The 13,692-nt window shown below is 48.6% G+C and overlaps 1 long non-coding RNA gene across 1 annotated transcript; it reads left to right on the top strand.

Annotated features, from left to right (window-relative positions):
• Positions 1–59: 59 nt before the first annotated feature.
• LOC138114944 (uncharacterized) lies at positions 60–11,383 on the top strand. Its single transcript, XR_011152888.1, has 3 exons — positions 60–6,008; positions 7,304–7,477; positions 9,068–11,383. It is a non-coding gene; the product is annotated as an uncharacterized lncRNA (long non-coding RNA).
• The last annotated feature ends 2,309 nt before the right edge of the window (positions 11,384–13,692 follow it).

The following is a 13,692-nucleotide window of genomic DNA, read 5'->3' as shown; positions in this document are numbered from 1 at the left end:
GGACTCTACCATCGCGCTCGGCATGGGGAGGGCCACGGACCTCCCCCCTTCGCGCCTTCCCCGCCGCCGCGGCCCTCCCGGGGCGCGACCCCCCCCGGGAAGGCCGCCAACGGGGCCGGTGAGGGGGGGGCGCGCACTCCGGGGGGGTCTCGGCTGCGGCGGGGGTCCCACCGCGTCGCCCCCCGTTCGTCCCTCTCCCCGTTCCCCCCCTTCGCCAGTGGTCGCGCCCGGCCGGCGGGTCACGTGGCGGCGGGTGCTGTCGGTGACGTGGGGGCGCGCGGGCGCGGAGCAGCGCGCGCGGCGCGGACCGAGCAGCGACGGCGGCGGCGGCGGCGGCGGCGGGAGAGGAAAACGGGGGGTCCCGGGCACAACTCCGGGCGGTGCAAACACACATCCCACCCCCCCTACCACCACCATCCGCCGCTTCTTTTTTTTTTTTTTTTTTTTTTTTCTCCCAACCCTCTCTGAAAAAGAGCGAAGAGATCTTGGGGAAAAAAAAAGAGCATTTTTTTTTTAAATTATAATATCTATATTTTTTAATTATTATCTATTTTAATATTTTTTTATTTATTTATTTTGGGGCGGGGGGTCACTTTCGCGTTTCTAAAACACCCTCTCCCCATTAAAAAAACCCCAAGCCAACCAAACAACCGAGCGAGCAAAGCCAGGAGCCAGTTGCATTGTTCTGGATTTTTACTTTTTTTCTTTAATTATTTTTTTTCCCTCATTCAGCTCTTTTTTTTTTTTTTTTAATAATTTTTTGCAAACAGCCACACTCGGCTCAGGGCCTCCAATGGGATTTACTCTTGGGGAAAGAAGCTTTTTCCTTAAAGACAGTTCCCCGTGAGCCCCCCATATTCGTTTTTGGTTTTATTTTTAATTTCTTTTTTTTTTTTCTTTTTTATTTCCTTGCCAGGATTCTCCAGACAAAAAAAAACCCCAAAACCAAAAGATGATGATTTTGATGTTTTTCTCTCTCTCTTTTTATTTTTTTTTTTCCATCCGTGTTCTCTTTTCCTTTCCAGGACTCTCAAGTGGTGGGTTAATTCTGTGTAGCTGTTTTGTTATTGTTGCAAAATAACCTGTAAGTCTATAAATATTCTGCTTGTATGGATTTGTTGGACTGTGCTGGGGATGCAAAATCGCTTTGGCTTTTCTGGAAAGGGATTTTATTTCTGCACTTTTTGCCTCTTGCTGGGCAAAGGCCTTTGCTGGGAGGTGGGAGGGGGGAATAATGCAAAGCCTTGGCAATCGGTGTCTCGGGTGGATTTTGCAGGGGGTGCAGAGGGAGGGGACATGACACCCCAACCTCCCCTGCTCCTCCGTGGAATTGTAGCTCCCTGGGTGTAAATCTGTGGAGATTACTGCGTCTGTCCCCCAGCCTCGCGTGTTTATTTCTTGGGGGCCTGCAGCAAGGGTTGGGTTTGGGGGTGGTTCAGAGGGCTCATTTTGCTTTCCCGGTCGGGTTTTTGGGCTGCGAGCTGCCGGTCGGGGTGGTGGGGAGCAGGGGGAGGCACGCTCTGGGCTGTGAAGGCATTCCCGGGCCCTGGTGATTAATAGAAATCTGTTTACGAGAATAACCACCGCAGGTCACGGTGCCCTCGGTCCACTGGTGCAATTGCTCGAAGCTACTGATTCCCCCACTGGCGAGCCCACGGAGCGGCCACCTTGGACGCAAAGTCCCCGGGTGCTGCCTTTATTTTGATTTCTCAGCTGAGCTCTTGAACCGAAACACTTTAAAGCAAGGAGGTTGGAGTGGGGTGTGTGTGCGTGTGTGTGTGGGGGGGTAATAAATTAGGAAGAAAGCCCTTCTGTCTAATACGACGCGTCATTAAAAATAGCCCGGTGGCAAGACAAGGATGGTACTCCCGAGACACTTGAGGTGGTACAGATATGCAGGAGAGGAGGCTTTCCTGTAGTTAAAATGCAATATGGAATTCCCAGGGAGTGAGTGCAGCTGGAGCTGTGTGACTTGTGCCACTCCGATCCCGGGCAGGGAGGGGGCTCCCAGGTCTGCAAGTGACCGAAGGAGGGACGAACCCAAGAGAAGCAACTCGGCTCCAGGATTTTGATTTGTTTGGATTTTTTCTTTTTCCTCAGCAATGAAATCCAAAGGAAGGGGGTTGTTGCGGGCGGCAGATCTGTTCTGTTTGTCATTTTTCTGCAGCGTGTGACGCTTTCGCTTTAGCCGGAGCCCAGCGAGCCCGGCGCCCGCGGGACGCTCGGGAGCAGCAGCGAGAGGGCTGCCGCTTGGGGGATTTTTGGTGGAGACCCGAGGTCGAGCACAGCTTCCGTTCAAGTAGCGCTCTTAAGGGGGAGATTTCTCACTCTGCCTGGTCACAGCCAAGCCGGGCTTTCATCAGAGTTTCCATCCTAACCCACTTCGTTATGGGGACATAGGGAGAAGCCAGCAGCATCCCTTTCGGACTGGGAACTGGGCGGCCTGGGTGCTTTTGCTGAGTTTTTGGCCTTTCTGCTCTGGTGTCCTACCTTCTCCTACTCCCTCTCTGTTACTTAGGCCCCGGCTGCAGCTACCCAAGGGCTCCTGCCACCCGCCTCCGCTCCCCACTGCTTCCATCTGCCCCCAAAAGCATCAGTGGTCCCTGTGGTGCCTTGCTGGGGACTTCAGGGAGCTGGGGATGGAGTAATTTCCCTGGGAGCCCTCTCCCACCATCGGCCAGAGGGATCGTTGATGCGTGAGGCCTTGTCACCCTCTTCCTTTGCCTGTCCCAGCTCTGGGGACCAGCACGGCAGCCGCTGGCAGTGGTGGTGCCTGCCAGGTCGGCAATGTCGCGGTGGGACAGCTTCCCCCGCCTCCGCAAGCCGACAGCAAGTGGCTTCTCTTTGGGGGAGAACGGTGGCCCCAGGGTGTGGAGGCTCGCTGGTGGGGGTGTGCAAAGCCACCAGCAGCCCCCATGTCGGCCGTGGGACGTTTCTCAGCGGCCCCGGGCTCGGCGTGGCTCCTGCACACCCTCGGGGTGCCTGTGTGGCACGTGGAGGAGCTGCGGCTCGGCCCTGCCTGTGGGAGGCTGTGGCAACCATGCTGGGGGGCCAGCCCCACGCACCCCTCTCTCAAAAACACCATCTACGCTGCAGAGTGCTCCTCACCCAGGCGGGGGTTTGAACCCTCCAGTGCCACCCTGCAAAGCGGTGGTGGTGCTGGAGCAGGGGCGATGCCGCTGGGAAATGGTCTCCCTTGGAGCTGGCAGGGGTATTTCTGGTCACGCTGGAGCGGCTCCAAGGAGCAGGAGCAGAGGCAGAAGCAGTGCTGGGCATCGCCACAGGTGCCTCGCACCCCCCCACGGGCTGTCCCTCTCTAGCTTCTTCATGTCCTCCTCTGGCAAAGCTCCTGGGATGAAAAGCAACCCCCTCTGCCTGTGTGCTGGCGTGCAGGGCATAGAGCGGTGTGAAATTATTCAGCCGTTCCTGGGAGCTGCAGCTGGATGTTGAAGGGCCTCGGAGCTGGAGGTACTGCTTGGCAGCGAGGGGAGTCCCCGGGCTTGGGTTGTTTCCCTCCAGGGGACACAGAGCAGGTTTTCATGGCATATCGAGGCCAGTGCGTATTTTTCCCAGGTGAACCGCACCCCTGGAAAGAAGTGCCTTGTCTTCTACAAAACACTGCTTAAATAAACAGTACCCCACTATAATTTTTTCTTTTGAAATTAACTCCTTCAGGCCATAAGGCTTCCCCATCCTCACACAAAATAACTGCCAGGACTTTTAAAGGGAAAAAAAAAATAAGTGTCTAAGAGAGAAAAGTTTAGCCTGACGGAAGAGAGCCTGTGAACCTCTCCCCTTGCCCGTGGCCCTCGAGGATGGGTTTCGGGAACAGCCTGCCCATTTTGGAGCTGGGTGCTGCTGCATGAACATTACTTAAAAGGAGTTTTGTGCATATTAATGCAAATGCAGCGAGGCCAGGCTGCACAGGGACAGCCGAGTCCCTGCCTGAATTCAACTATCTTGTTTTCTAATCTAACCTACTTTTTTTCTTTTTCTTTTTTTTTTGGTCAGAGGCCCGTGCTTTGCAGGAACCTGTTCTCAGTGCAATCTCAGAGCTTTTTGTGGGTGTCTGATTTCTGTAACACGTTTTGGTTTCCAGTATGAATGTAATGTACAGAGAACATCATGACACTGCTCTAGGTGTATGTGATCTTATCTACCTGACATTTAGGGTTTTTTTAACCGTCCAATTCATCTGATTTGCATAAAAATCACATGATTTTACTTTTTTCCTCCTTTTTTTCATGCATCATCATAACAAACTACTAAGGCTGTTTTGTGTCTGTCAGCATGAACAGAGGTCTCTCTCCTTTTCATTCTTCCCTGGTGGAGGTTGGGGTTGTGAAAGGTGGCACTTGGAGGGGATCTGTGATCCCAGACGGCCACTGAAATCCTTAATAAGCAAATGTGTACAGTTTAACTTCCCAGAAAACAAAGCAGCTGAGCATGCATGCCATGCAGTTGTTGTTAATTTAAATAGTCAAGACTTCTTTTTATTGATAAGGAAACTCCCCTGGAACAGCCCCCTGGATCCCAGCAGGCTCCCCCTGCTGCAGCCGTCCTCATTACAAAACAAGGCCGCAATTAAAATAAACTCCAAGAGCTAAACAAACTGCTGCCTCTTGCTGGTCATGTGTTAGTTTTAGCCTTTAACGCGGAACAAAATGTTTTCCTGGGTATCGGAAGAGGCATGGGCTCCGGCTGGGAGGAGAAGAGGGAGCAGCAGCTGGGAGTATGGGAATGGCAGGGAGTGGGGTGCTGCGATGCTCATCGGGGCTCCTTTCTCTTGCTTTCTTTTTATTTTTTCCTGTTTTAAATTTGAGTATTTGTGATCTAACTCGGTCTTTGCTGCAAGGGAAAGGGCTGGAAGTGGAAAAACTTGAATGTCGTGGTAAAACGTGGCTGTCCCAGCACACCCTGGGCACACCTGACCGTACCTCACCCTCGCCCAGCCTGGCTCCCACTGAGCCCACTGGCCACAAGGCCCTGGCCCAATTTGTGTTACTCCCTTCGCGTCTCATGCAGAGGCTTTAGGTGGCCGCAGATACCACTTGGCATCTGCCAGCAGCTGGACTGGTATTGGGAGGGGAAGCACAGGGTGCCCCCGGAGGACAAGACCAGAGGGATGAGGAGATGGATGGAGGGAGGGACAGCCAGGGGCTGTGGAGGGGTGTGTGGCTGGCCGGCCTGCAGTGTCTCCATGCCACACCACGGCTCCCCACACGGCCTGAGAAGCGTTGTCACCCCCATGCCATGTCCAGACATCCCGTTTGAGGTAATGAATCGCACTCGGATGAAAACTCTGCAAGAAGAACTGCTCCGATGATGGAGGGGTGTGCACATAAACCCCCAGGATAATATTCCAGCAAAATTGCTCAAATAACTGGCATGTCTGCTTGGTGTTTGCTGCCAGGAGACAGTGCAGACTTGCCTGTCAAAAATTACTTTCTTGCCACTTAGGAGCAAGATACCTGCCTGTCTCCTGCCTGATCTCCCAAACGCTGGCTGCACACAAACAGTTCTCGGAAGGTGGGTAAGGACTGTCCCCATCCCACTGAGCACACACAGCCCCGTGTCTGTTCTGCCCCATCTTTGATTTAAAAGGGAAACTTCATCCAGAAGTTTTCAAGCTGCAGATAATTACCTTCCACCCCTCCCTGCACCAAGGGATTTTTAACCAGTTATGGACCAAAGCCTGTCCGTGCCTCAGTGGGGCTGTGCCGGGCAAGAAGCCTCCTGGCGGGGCACAGTGGGGGAGCCTTCATCTGATCAGCATTCCCAGCCCAATCCCTTGTTTGTCCCCAAATCTTTCATCCTGGCACCCACCAAACTGAGGTGTGTGACCTGTGGAAGCTGAAAATCCCTGGCCCGTGGCTGAGCAGCACTACTGACCTCTTTCCTTTTCAGCAGATCTGTCAGCGTTCAGATGTTACAATGAAAAAAACTCACTAACCCCTGCAGATACTTCTCTGATTAGGAGTTGTGCTGAGGTAGTTCAAACCCAATGTGTAAGTTGCTTTGTTGGGGAAAAAAATAATAAAAAGAATAAAAGGCAGTGCTTGCTTTGGATGGTTTATAGTATTATTTATTGCTCCTATGCCTCAGAGAATCTTGCCGATCCCTGATATTAAAAAGCAGCTGAGAACCTAAGAAGAAGGATGATGCCTCAAAGTTTTACAAGCACAAGCACACTGTAATTAAAAGAGGGATTTGCATTGACCCTGATCATTTTGAAACAGGCCTCTAAAGTTCAGGCTAAACTAGCCTGGGTTATTTCTGTTTTTTCTCTAGTAACTCCCCAGACGTCTCAACCAGTAGAGTGCTATGTGAATTTCAATTTCTCTCTTCAAATAAAACATTGACGTAATTTTTTATATTCTTTGAAATGATCCGTGCAATTTTCTTCACGGAAAGTCTTTGATTTAGACTTAAAGGATTTAGGGACTGGATAGGAGGGTATCTGGAAGTAATGGTGAAAATGGTAATTATTTGTTTTACTGCCTTCAGAAATTCTTTTATTTCTCCGTACTATCTCTAAAAGCATGTCTGGCAATAACAAGCTGTCTCTAAAAAGAATTCAATTAAATGTATTGCCAACAGAATATTTTATAATTTTTTATACCAGTAGTTGGAGTGTTAAATAATATATTAGTAGATTTATAGACTACATTTAGGTATGACTATGAATAGCTACAGTAAAAACTCAGAATATTAATGTAAAAAAGGAGGGGAGGAAGTTGGGTTTCTGGGGTTTAAGATTTTTTCTTCTCGTCCTTATTTGAGTTTCAGTTTTAGGACTTAAAAAGAATTAGATTTTCACATCTTTTTTCTGTTATTCTCAAATGACAAGAATAAGTCAGCTATTTTTTGAGACAAAAATTCCTGTGAGATTTCTCCTTGTTTTAAATAATTAAATATTAAAGGAGTAAGAAAGAAGCAGGCAGATCCTATGATATGGACATGAATCAAATGGGATATTTATTTGCATAGGTACATGGCGAATAGGAAAAAATCGATCCTGAAGCTGTATAAAATTGCCAGTTACTCCATTACGGTGTTCCAAATAGATTATTACCCATAAGAATGTAACTCTTAATGTCCTAAAAATAATTTAATGCTAAGATTATTTTTATTTAATTTGGTAAATGACAAATATAGTTTTGATTTCTGTAAAGCAGAAATAAACCATCTCCCAGGAGCTGGGAGCTAAACCCAACTGCTCCCCCCCACCCCTCCTATTTTTTTAATTGACTTTTTTTTTTTCTTTTTCTTTTTTTTCTTATTTTCTTTTTTCTCTCCAGAGTCTCATCGGCTCTTCTGAATTTTGCAGTTCATTTCTCCTCTCTTCTCCCTCCATAAAAATACTTTTCATCAGAAAACTTGATACTTTTTCCTTCCGAGCCTCCCTGCGAATTGCCTCTTTCCCTCCGGACAAGTTTTGAGGATCAACAAGTTAACCTTCAGAAAGATTACAAAGGTACAAGTGGGCTGCTTAAGAGGTGAATCATTAAACATAAGGTGAAGCATACGACTGCAGAAGGTTTCAATTAAAGTGACAGTCGAGGCAGCCTTTGCCTTCCCGGAGAGGTTTGCTTTTATTGTCAGAGGCGTGCTGGGAGCTGCGTCCATCCCAGGCAGGGAGGTTTGGTTCCCACTGTCCGCATTCTGCATTCCCAGGTCTGCTGCTGCCACAGTCCTTATTATTCCTGCAAATAACTCCACTGTTTTCAGCATGATAAATTCGACTGTGAAAGCATTAAAATATGGGAAAGAAGCCAGATCTTTATGTCCCATCCAGGCTGGAATCAAGGAGCCTGCCTTGAAACACCCTTCACCCAATGCTCCTCATTACCCCTTCCTGAGGAAGAGCAGGATCAGGCCCACAACCTTCCCCATTACTTCCCCAAATCCTGCTCGCTCCTGCTTATTTTTATGTTTCTAAAGTAGCTTTGTTTTAATATCACAGTATATTTAATGAGCAGCCCCAGGGTGGAGGGAGAAATGCGAGATCCTTGCCGGGTGGTGGAAATCCTGCCCCGGTACTGCCTCATCCCCACATTGCCGTGTCTGCTCGGCATGGGGCATGCCTAATCCTCCTGCCAAATGTCTCCTGGGTGCCCAGGGACTGTTTGCCCTGACACAGAGGCTGTGTCTATGTACAGAGGGTAATGCATGGACAACCAGTCCATGGGCAACTGTCCCGCACAGAGGTCCCGTATGCTTGGAAGGAGTACGTGCGAGGTTGGGCTTTTTTCCCTGGCTTTTTGAAGTACAGGCAGCATGGTGGTGAGGCAGGAGGTAGAAAGGGGTCAGGCTAGATATTGCCTTGACATGGAGCAATGCAATGACATTTTTTGGCACTTCCCTGATTTAAATTTTAAGTATTTCTGAGTTTTACATTTTGCTCTGACATGTTCCCATATGGCAGCCCCAAGTGTGGATGAGATCCTCTCCACAACGATGCTCCAGTGACTGGGTTAATTCCCTCCTACTAATTCCTTACATAATCATGTGGGCTCAGATCCTCAAAAGTATTTGTATGCCTGCCTCCCTTGGAAATCAGAGAATTTAATTGTCTGCTAAAATTATTGTGTTTTGTTTTGAAAGCAGAGCAGGAAATAACAAACTTGGATTTTATGAGATTTGTTTGCCTCTCTGTGGTCACAGAGCACTTTATTTACCTTTGCAAATAAATTTCCAGTTAAATAACGTAGTGCCCAGATTACAGATGGGTTTTTAGACAGTGACCAACGGGAACTTGAGTGCCAGCATAGGTTAGGGAAGCTGGGTCTTGGCCTCTTGGTGCTTCTGGTCCCAGTTAGTAAAATGTGTGTAGGACAATGGCACAGTCTTGAAAAGATGCTGGAGGGAAGAATCCATTAAAGCCTGTGAGAGTCTGAGATTGGAGGATAATAGAGATCACGTCAGTGAGAGATGCCATCTATTACAGATAACGATTGCACAGCTGACTGCATCTCCCCCTCTGGAAACGGCTCCTTTCTTAGTTCATTTTTGGTTATATGACCCAAAAGAATTCTTCTCACTCCTTGGCATTTGTCCCCTTCAGATATTTCACGCAATATGGAAGAGAATCAAAACACCATGACATTGAAGTTTATTGCCGATTCTGCTCACGTCAGTTGAAATCAGTCACTAAAACCTCAGCCTGCAGGACCCTGTGCTCTGTATTTTTCTAGTCTAGGTAATCGCAATGGCAGCAGGGGGAGGTAAGTAGAAGGAAAAAAGAACTGATTTCATTAGGTGTTAGAAGAGCTTATTAGAAAACAGGAGAAAAAAGAAGCAATAAAATTATGGAGACGGGAATTAAAACAAGTGATGATATCCCGTCCCTGCTGACTGCAAGGGGACACTTCTCATGCACCCTTTCTTGGTTTGGAAGATGCCCAGGCATTGATAAACATTTTACGAGAATTCAACTCCACAGCAGCAAGCGGCGGCGAATACCAAGAGAAAATATTCTCCTGTGCCAGGATCAGCCCAGCAGCTTCAGAGGCAGCGTTTAACCTGCTGCCTCGCAGCCTCTGGGCCCTGTTTGGGTTTGTTGTCAGCCAGCAATTTGGATCTGCAGTATACCTGGGTTATATTTAGGACAATTAAATTAATTGCTGGAACAGACAACCCTTTTTAGACCCAAGGCACTTTTTGCCCCCCTTCTCAATACTGTAGGGCTGATGTAGTGATTCTGGGGCTTTGGCTTGGCAGTTAGAGCATGTGTGTGTTTTATGTAAGGAGCAGCAGCAGGGATGGATGCTGCTAGACAAATATTTGGTTAATTTTTGTAATTATTAGTAATAACAATACTCTGCTCTCTCAAGCACCTTTCACCTCCGGGTGCTTTTGAAACATTGGTAAAGCCAAGTGATGCAGCTCCATTCTAGGGGCTGTAATTAGCTTTAGCTCCACTTCCAGATATGGAAAGTGAGGTGGAGGGAGGCAAGAGGATTGGAGGTACAGCAGAGTTAGGGAGCGGTGCCCTGAGCAGCAGCCAGCAAGAGCTACTGGAAGTAAAGCTCTGGCCTCTGCTGGCCTCTTGGTTGATCTGTCCTGAGAGACAAGCTCATCTCACCATGCTGTGCTGATATTTGTGCCAGCTGCTGAGCTGGGAGCCTGAACTTTCCCTCCTAGGAGGTTCAAATACACCCTGTCCAGGAGGATATCCCTTGGCCAGCTGCCCATGTCATCTCCCCTCATTATCAGAAGTGATAGGACAAGACGGTTTCTTGTGGTTCCCCTTCCCAGCCCTCCTCCTGACCGGGCTCCACATGCCCGTGAGATGAGAAGGGTCCCTCAGTGACCAAGAACAGGAGGGACCTGCTGGCCTTTGGAGCCTGGTCCGCACAGACGTGGGCTACCACATCCTCTTTGGCCAGGTTGGCTTTTTGCCTCTGCCTGCCTGTCACAGGACCTCTGTTCCCACATGTTAGGGTGTTTCTTCCAGTTTCCTCCCAGTATTTGTTCACAGACCATTGGTCCTCCACCGTGCTTAGGTCAGCTCTGTACCAGTTCTGCCATTTTGCTCTGGTCTGCTCTAGATATCTTGGACATTTCTGTCCAGGCTGTGTTTGTCTTGCTAACAAATGGGTAGCAGACTCAAGAATTTGGGATTATCCCTTAGGAAACTCAGTATCTCATTCCAAAATGAACCCTCTGAGATTTCAAGGCATGGACTGTGATTCGCATGGGCTTTTCCAGTCTGCACCTTCCTTTAGTAGGGTCATGTCATATTAACCAGGATCTAGGCCTAAAACTAGGACGGGTAAATTGTAAATCTAATCTTGGGTAAAAATACCAAACAAAACCAAACAACAAAGAATTAATAATCTATCATTTCTATGCTATTTTATTCTCTTCTGTTCCATTCTGATCCACCCTGAACGTGTCTTCCCAGCAAGTTCCCTCGTTTAGGCCCTCAGTGCCAGCACAGAGATCCTGGCTGTAATGCTGAAATTAGTTGAGCCCAGCAGATCGTCAGAGCTTCAACCCGACACAAGGATTCAATCACCTAAGTATATTTCAGCTCCCAATTGACCTGGTGCTTCTCTCTGTTATTATCCGTGCACAATCTCTCCTGCTGTGCCAAGATTCCTGTGTTCTTCATTTCTCTTTCGTCTCTGATGCCACAAAGTCAAGTGAATGTCTTCAAGGAAATCTCAGTAATAAAACCTATTTCCTCTTCCCAGCTGCAAAGAGAAAGCAGAGTAATAGTTTCTTTATCCATCAGGGGCCGGTTAATGCCTCACTCCTCATCATCACCAAATGCAACTAATAAAGGAGTAAAGGAGATTTGGCAGTTTAATGCAGCAGCTAATTTTGTGCCTGCTGCCCTGCCAGAAAGTATTTTCACTTTTGGGTGATGCCAGAATAGCAGAGCTGATTAATTAGCCTTCTCTTGAGCAGGAAGAGCTCAGCTAAGATGCCTGAAGCCCCCAGACATCCCAGGCATTGGCCAACCTTGTTAGTAGCCGGCATTCCCAATATCTCAAAGGTTCATTGGTCTGTCTGTCTGGGTAAGGCAAAAAGACAGTGCAGAGCTTTCCCTCGGGAGGGAGCAGGTCTGTTACAGAGATCAGGTCTAGCTCTGAGAGTGAGGGAACTAAACTGGCTGGAGAATGCTCAGAGCATGAAGGTGCTGGCGCAGCACCACTGACGTGGTGGCTCACAGCTGGTCACTGCAGAGCCCAGTGCTGCCTTTGAGGGAGGCGGTGCACAGACCTTCAAGCCCCTCTGCAGATGTGGCTTTGGAGGGGTCAGCACTGCAGCTGTCGCACGCCAGCTCAAGAATAGTAAATATGCTCAAGAATAGTAAATATGTTTATGAAATGAGCAGAAATGCAAAACAAGGAAACTCCAGCCTTGATAGGGAGTTGCTCGGCAGGGACATTCCCACTCGTTCATTGACTGAGAAAAATCAAATACACAGAAAACACAAGCTACATGTGAGGAAAGCCTCCCAGAGCAGCATATGCTCCACAGGACTGCAACAAGCAGAGCTCCTGTGACAGCTAAGTAGTGCTCTCCATGGGTCATTAACATCTCCTGAGTTCTCCCTGTCCTGCCTTCATCTTCCACAAGGTGTTTCAGAACAGCTTAAGCCCATGGACAGATTAATTAAACTTGGGGACAGGAACCGGTTGTTTCTGCAGGGCCTGGTCATTTTCCTTTCTGTGTAGTTTCTCTGAGGTTTTATGGTAATGCTTGTAAGAGTTTGCAAGGAACTCAGTGAGTGTGTTCACAGGCAAAGAAACTCCCTTCAAGCACATATGGGATGTGTAGGATCCAGCAAAACAAGTCCTTTGGTCTTGGCTGGGTCCTCTTTAGATGCTGTGACAGTCATGATAATACTGAGAATTTCAGTCTGGAGACTTGGACAGCTTCTGCTGTCTGAGAGCTGGTGAGGGGATGAGTGGCTGCGAAGAAGGGAGCAGGGGGGTGGTGTGGTGCTTCTCCTCTGGACCTGCCACTGGGCTGCAATGTGAACATGGGCAGATACCCCAGTGAGAGCATCTTCACTGGGGCTGGATAACTCTGCTGCTTTTGTAATGGCTGTAGAAAAACTGATGCTCCTAAGAGGCCCTTCAACTAAAGGAGAAGTCCATGGTAGGCTGGTTGTGCCCTGCAAGTACCTTTACAGACTGCCCAGATGATGACCTCAGGTGAGACCACCAGCCTTGCAGATGTTCACATACAACCCCTATTTGGGGTTCTTCTGGCTATTCCTGCCTCCTTGGGCTTCCTGAGCATTACTTCTGCCAGCCCCATGTGTCAGACTGAATTTCCCCACTTGAGTGCTTATTCAGGAAGACACAGGCTTGAACAGCTTGAACACATCCTTAGTAGGAAACTAGGGCTTATATCCTGCTGCAGGTATGTGAGGTTTAAGCCAGTCTGTAAAGAAATCTTGTTGGAGGGAAGCATGGTGTCTTTTGGACACAGACCCAGAACAGCTGGTGATAGCTGAAACTTGCCATTTCTGCATGCCAGACTGCTAAACTGCAACACACACAGAGGAGACCTTGATCCAGCAAAGGAGATAAGGTGTTTCAACTGGTACAAAGTAGCCAGTACTGAACTAGACTGAAAACACAGGGAAAGTTGGAACTATGAGGTGGTGGTGCAGCCCGGTGATGGGGCGCAGCCTTCAGGCACAGCGTGCCATGATGTGTTATGGAGATATGGGACAACAAGAACACAGCTATAAAATGGAAGGAGTATCAGTTTTGCATTTTTCTGGAGTGAAACACTTTTTCTTGTGAAATATGTTGTGCTGATGTTTCCTTCACAGTGTGACTAACTTCATGATGAGGGGAAAGAAGTTGCTTTTCTCGCACAATCCAGCTTTGATATGGTTACTCCCGTTGGTACAAGACCCTTGGGGTTGCTTATAGGATGCAATGACGACAATGTTAGGAAGGGTGACCTTGGTGCTTCCCGGGCATGGTCTGTGTGCAGGATGAGAGCTCGATGAGGCTGCAGGCTCCCCCTGACCTTGCAGGGCAGCCCCCTGTGCCCAAGAGGGGCTGCACAGGGTTGGGTGGGCTCGGCACAGATGGAGCTGCAGGGGCTGTGCACTGGCTTTGTGCTCTGCAGAGACTGACAAATCAGCTCACCTGGATTTATCTTGCTTTCCCAGATGATATCTTGAAATGTCTCAATCCTACTGCTCCAGCCCAG

Source organism: Aphelocoma coerulescens, chromosome 9, assembly GCF_041296385.1.
Source record: "Aphelocoma coerulescens isolate FSJ_1873_10779 chromosome 9, UR_Acoe_1.0, whole genome shotgun sequence".
NCBI lineage: Eukaryota > Metazoa > Chordata > Aves > Passeriformes > Corvidae > Aphelocoma > Aphelocoma coerulescens.
This window is presented reverse-complemented; position numbering and strand designations above follow the sequence as displayed.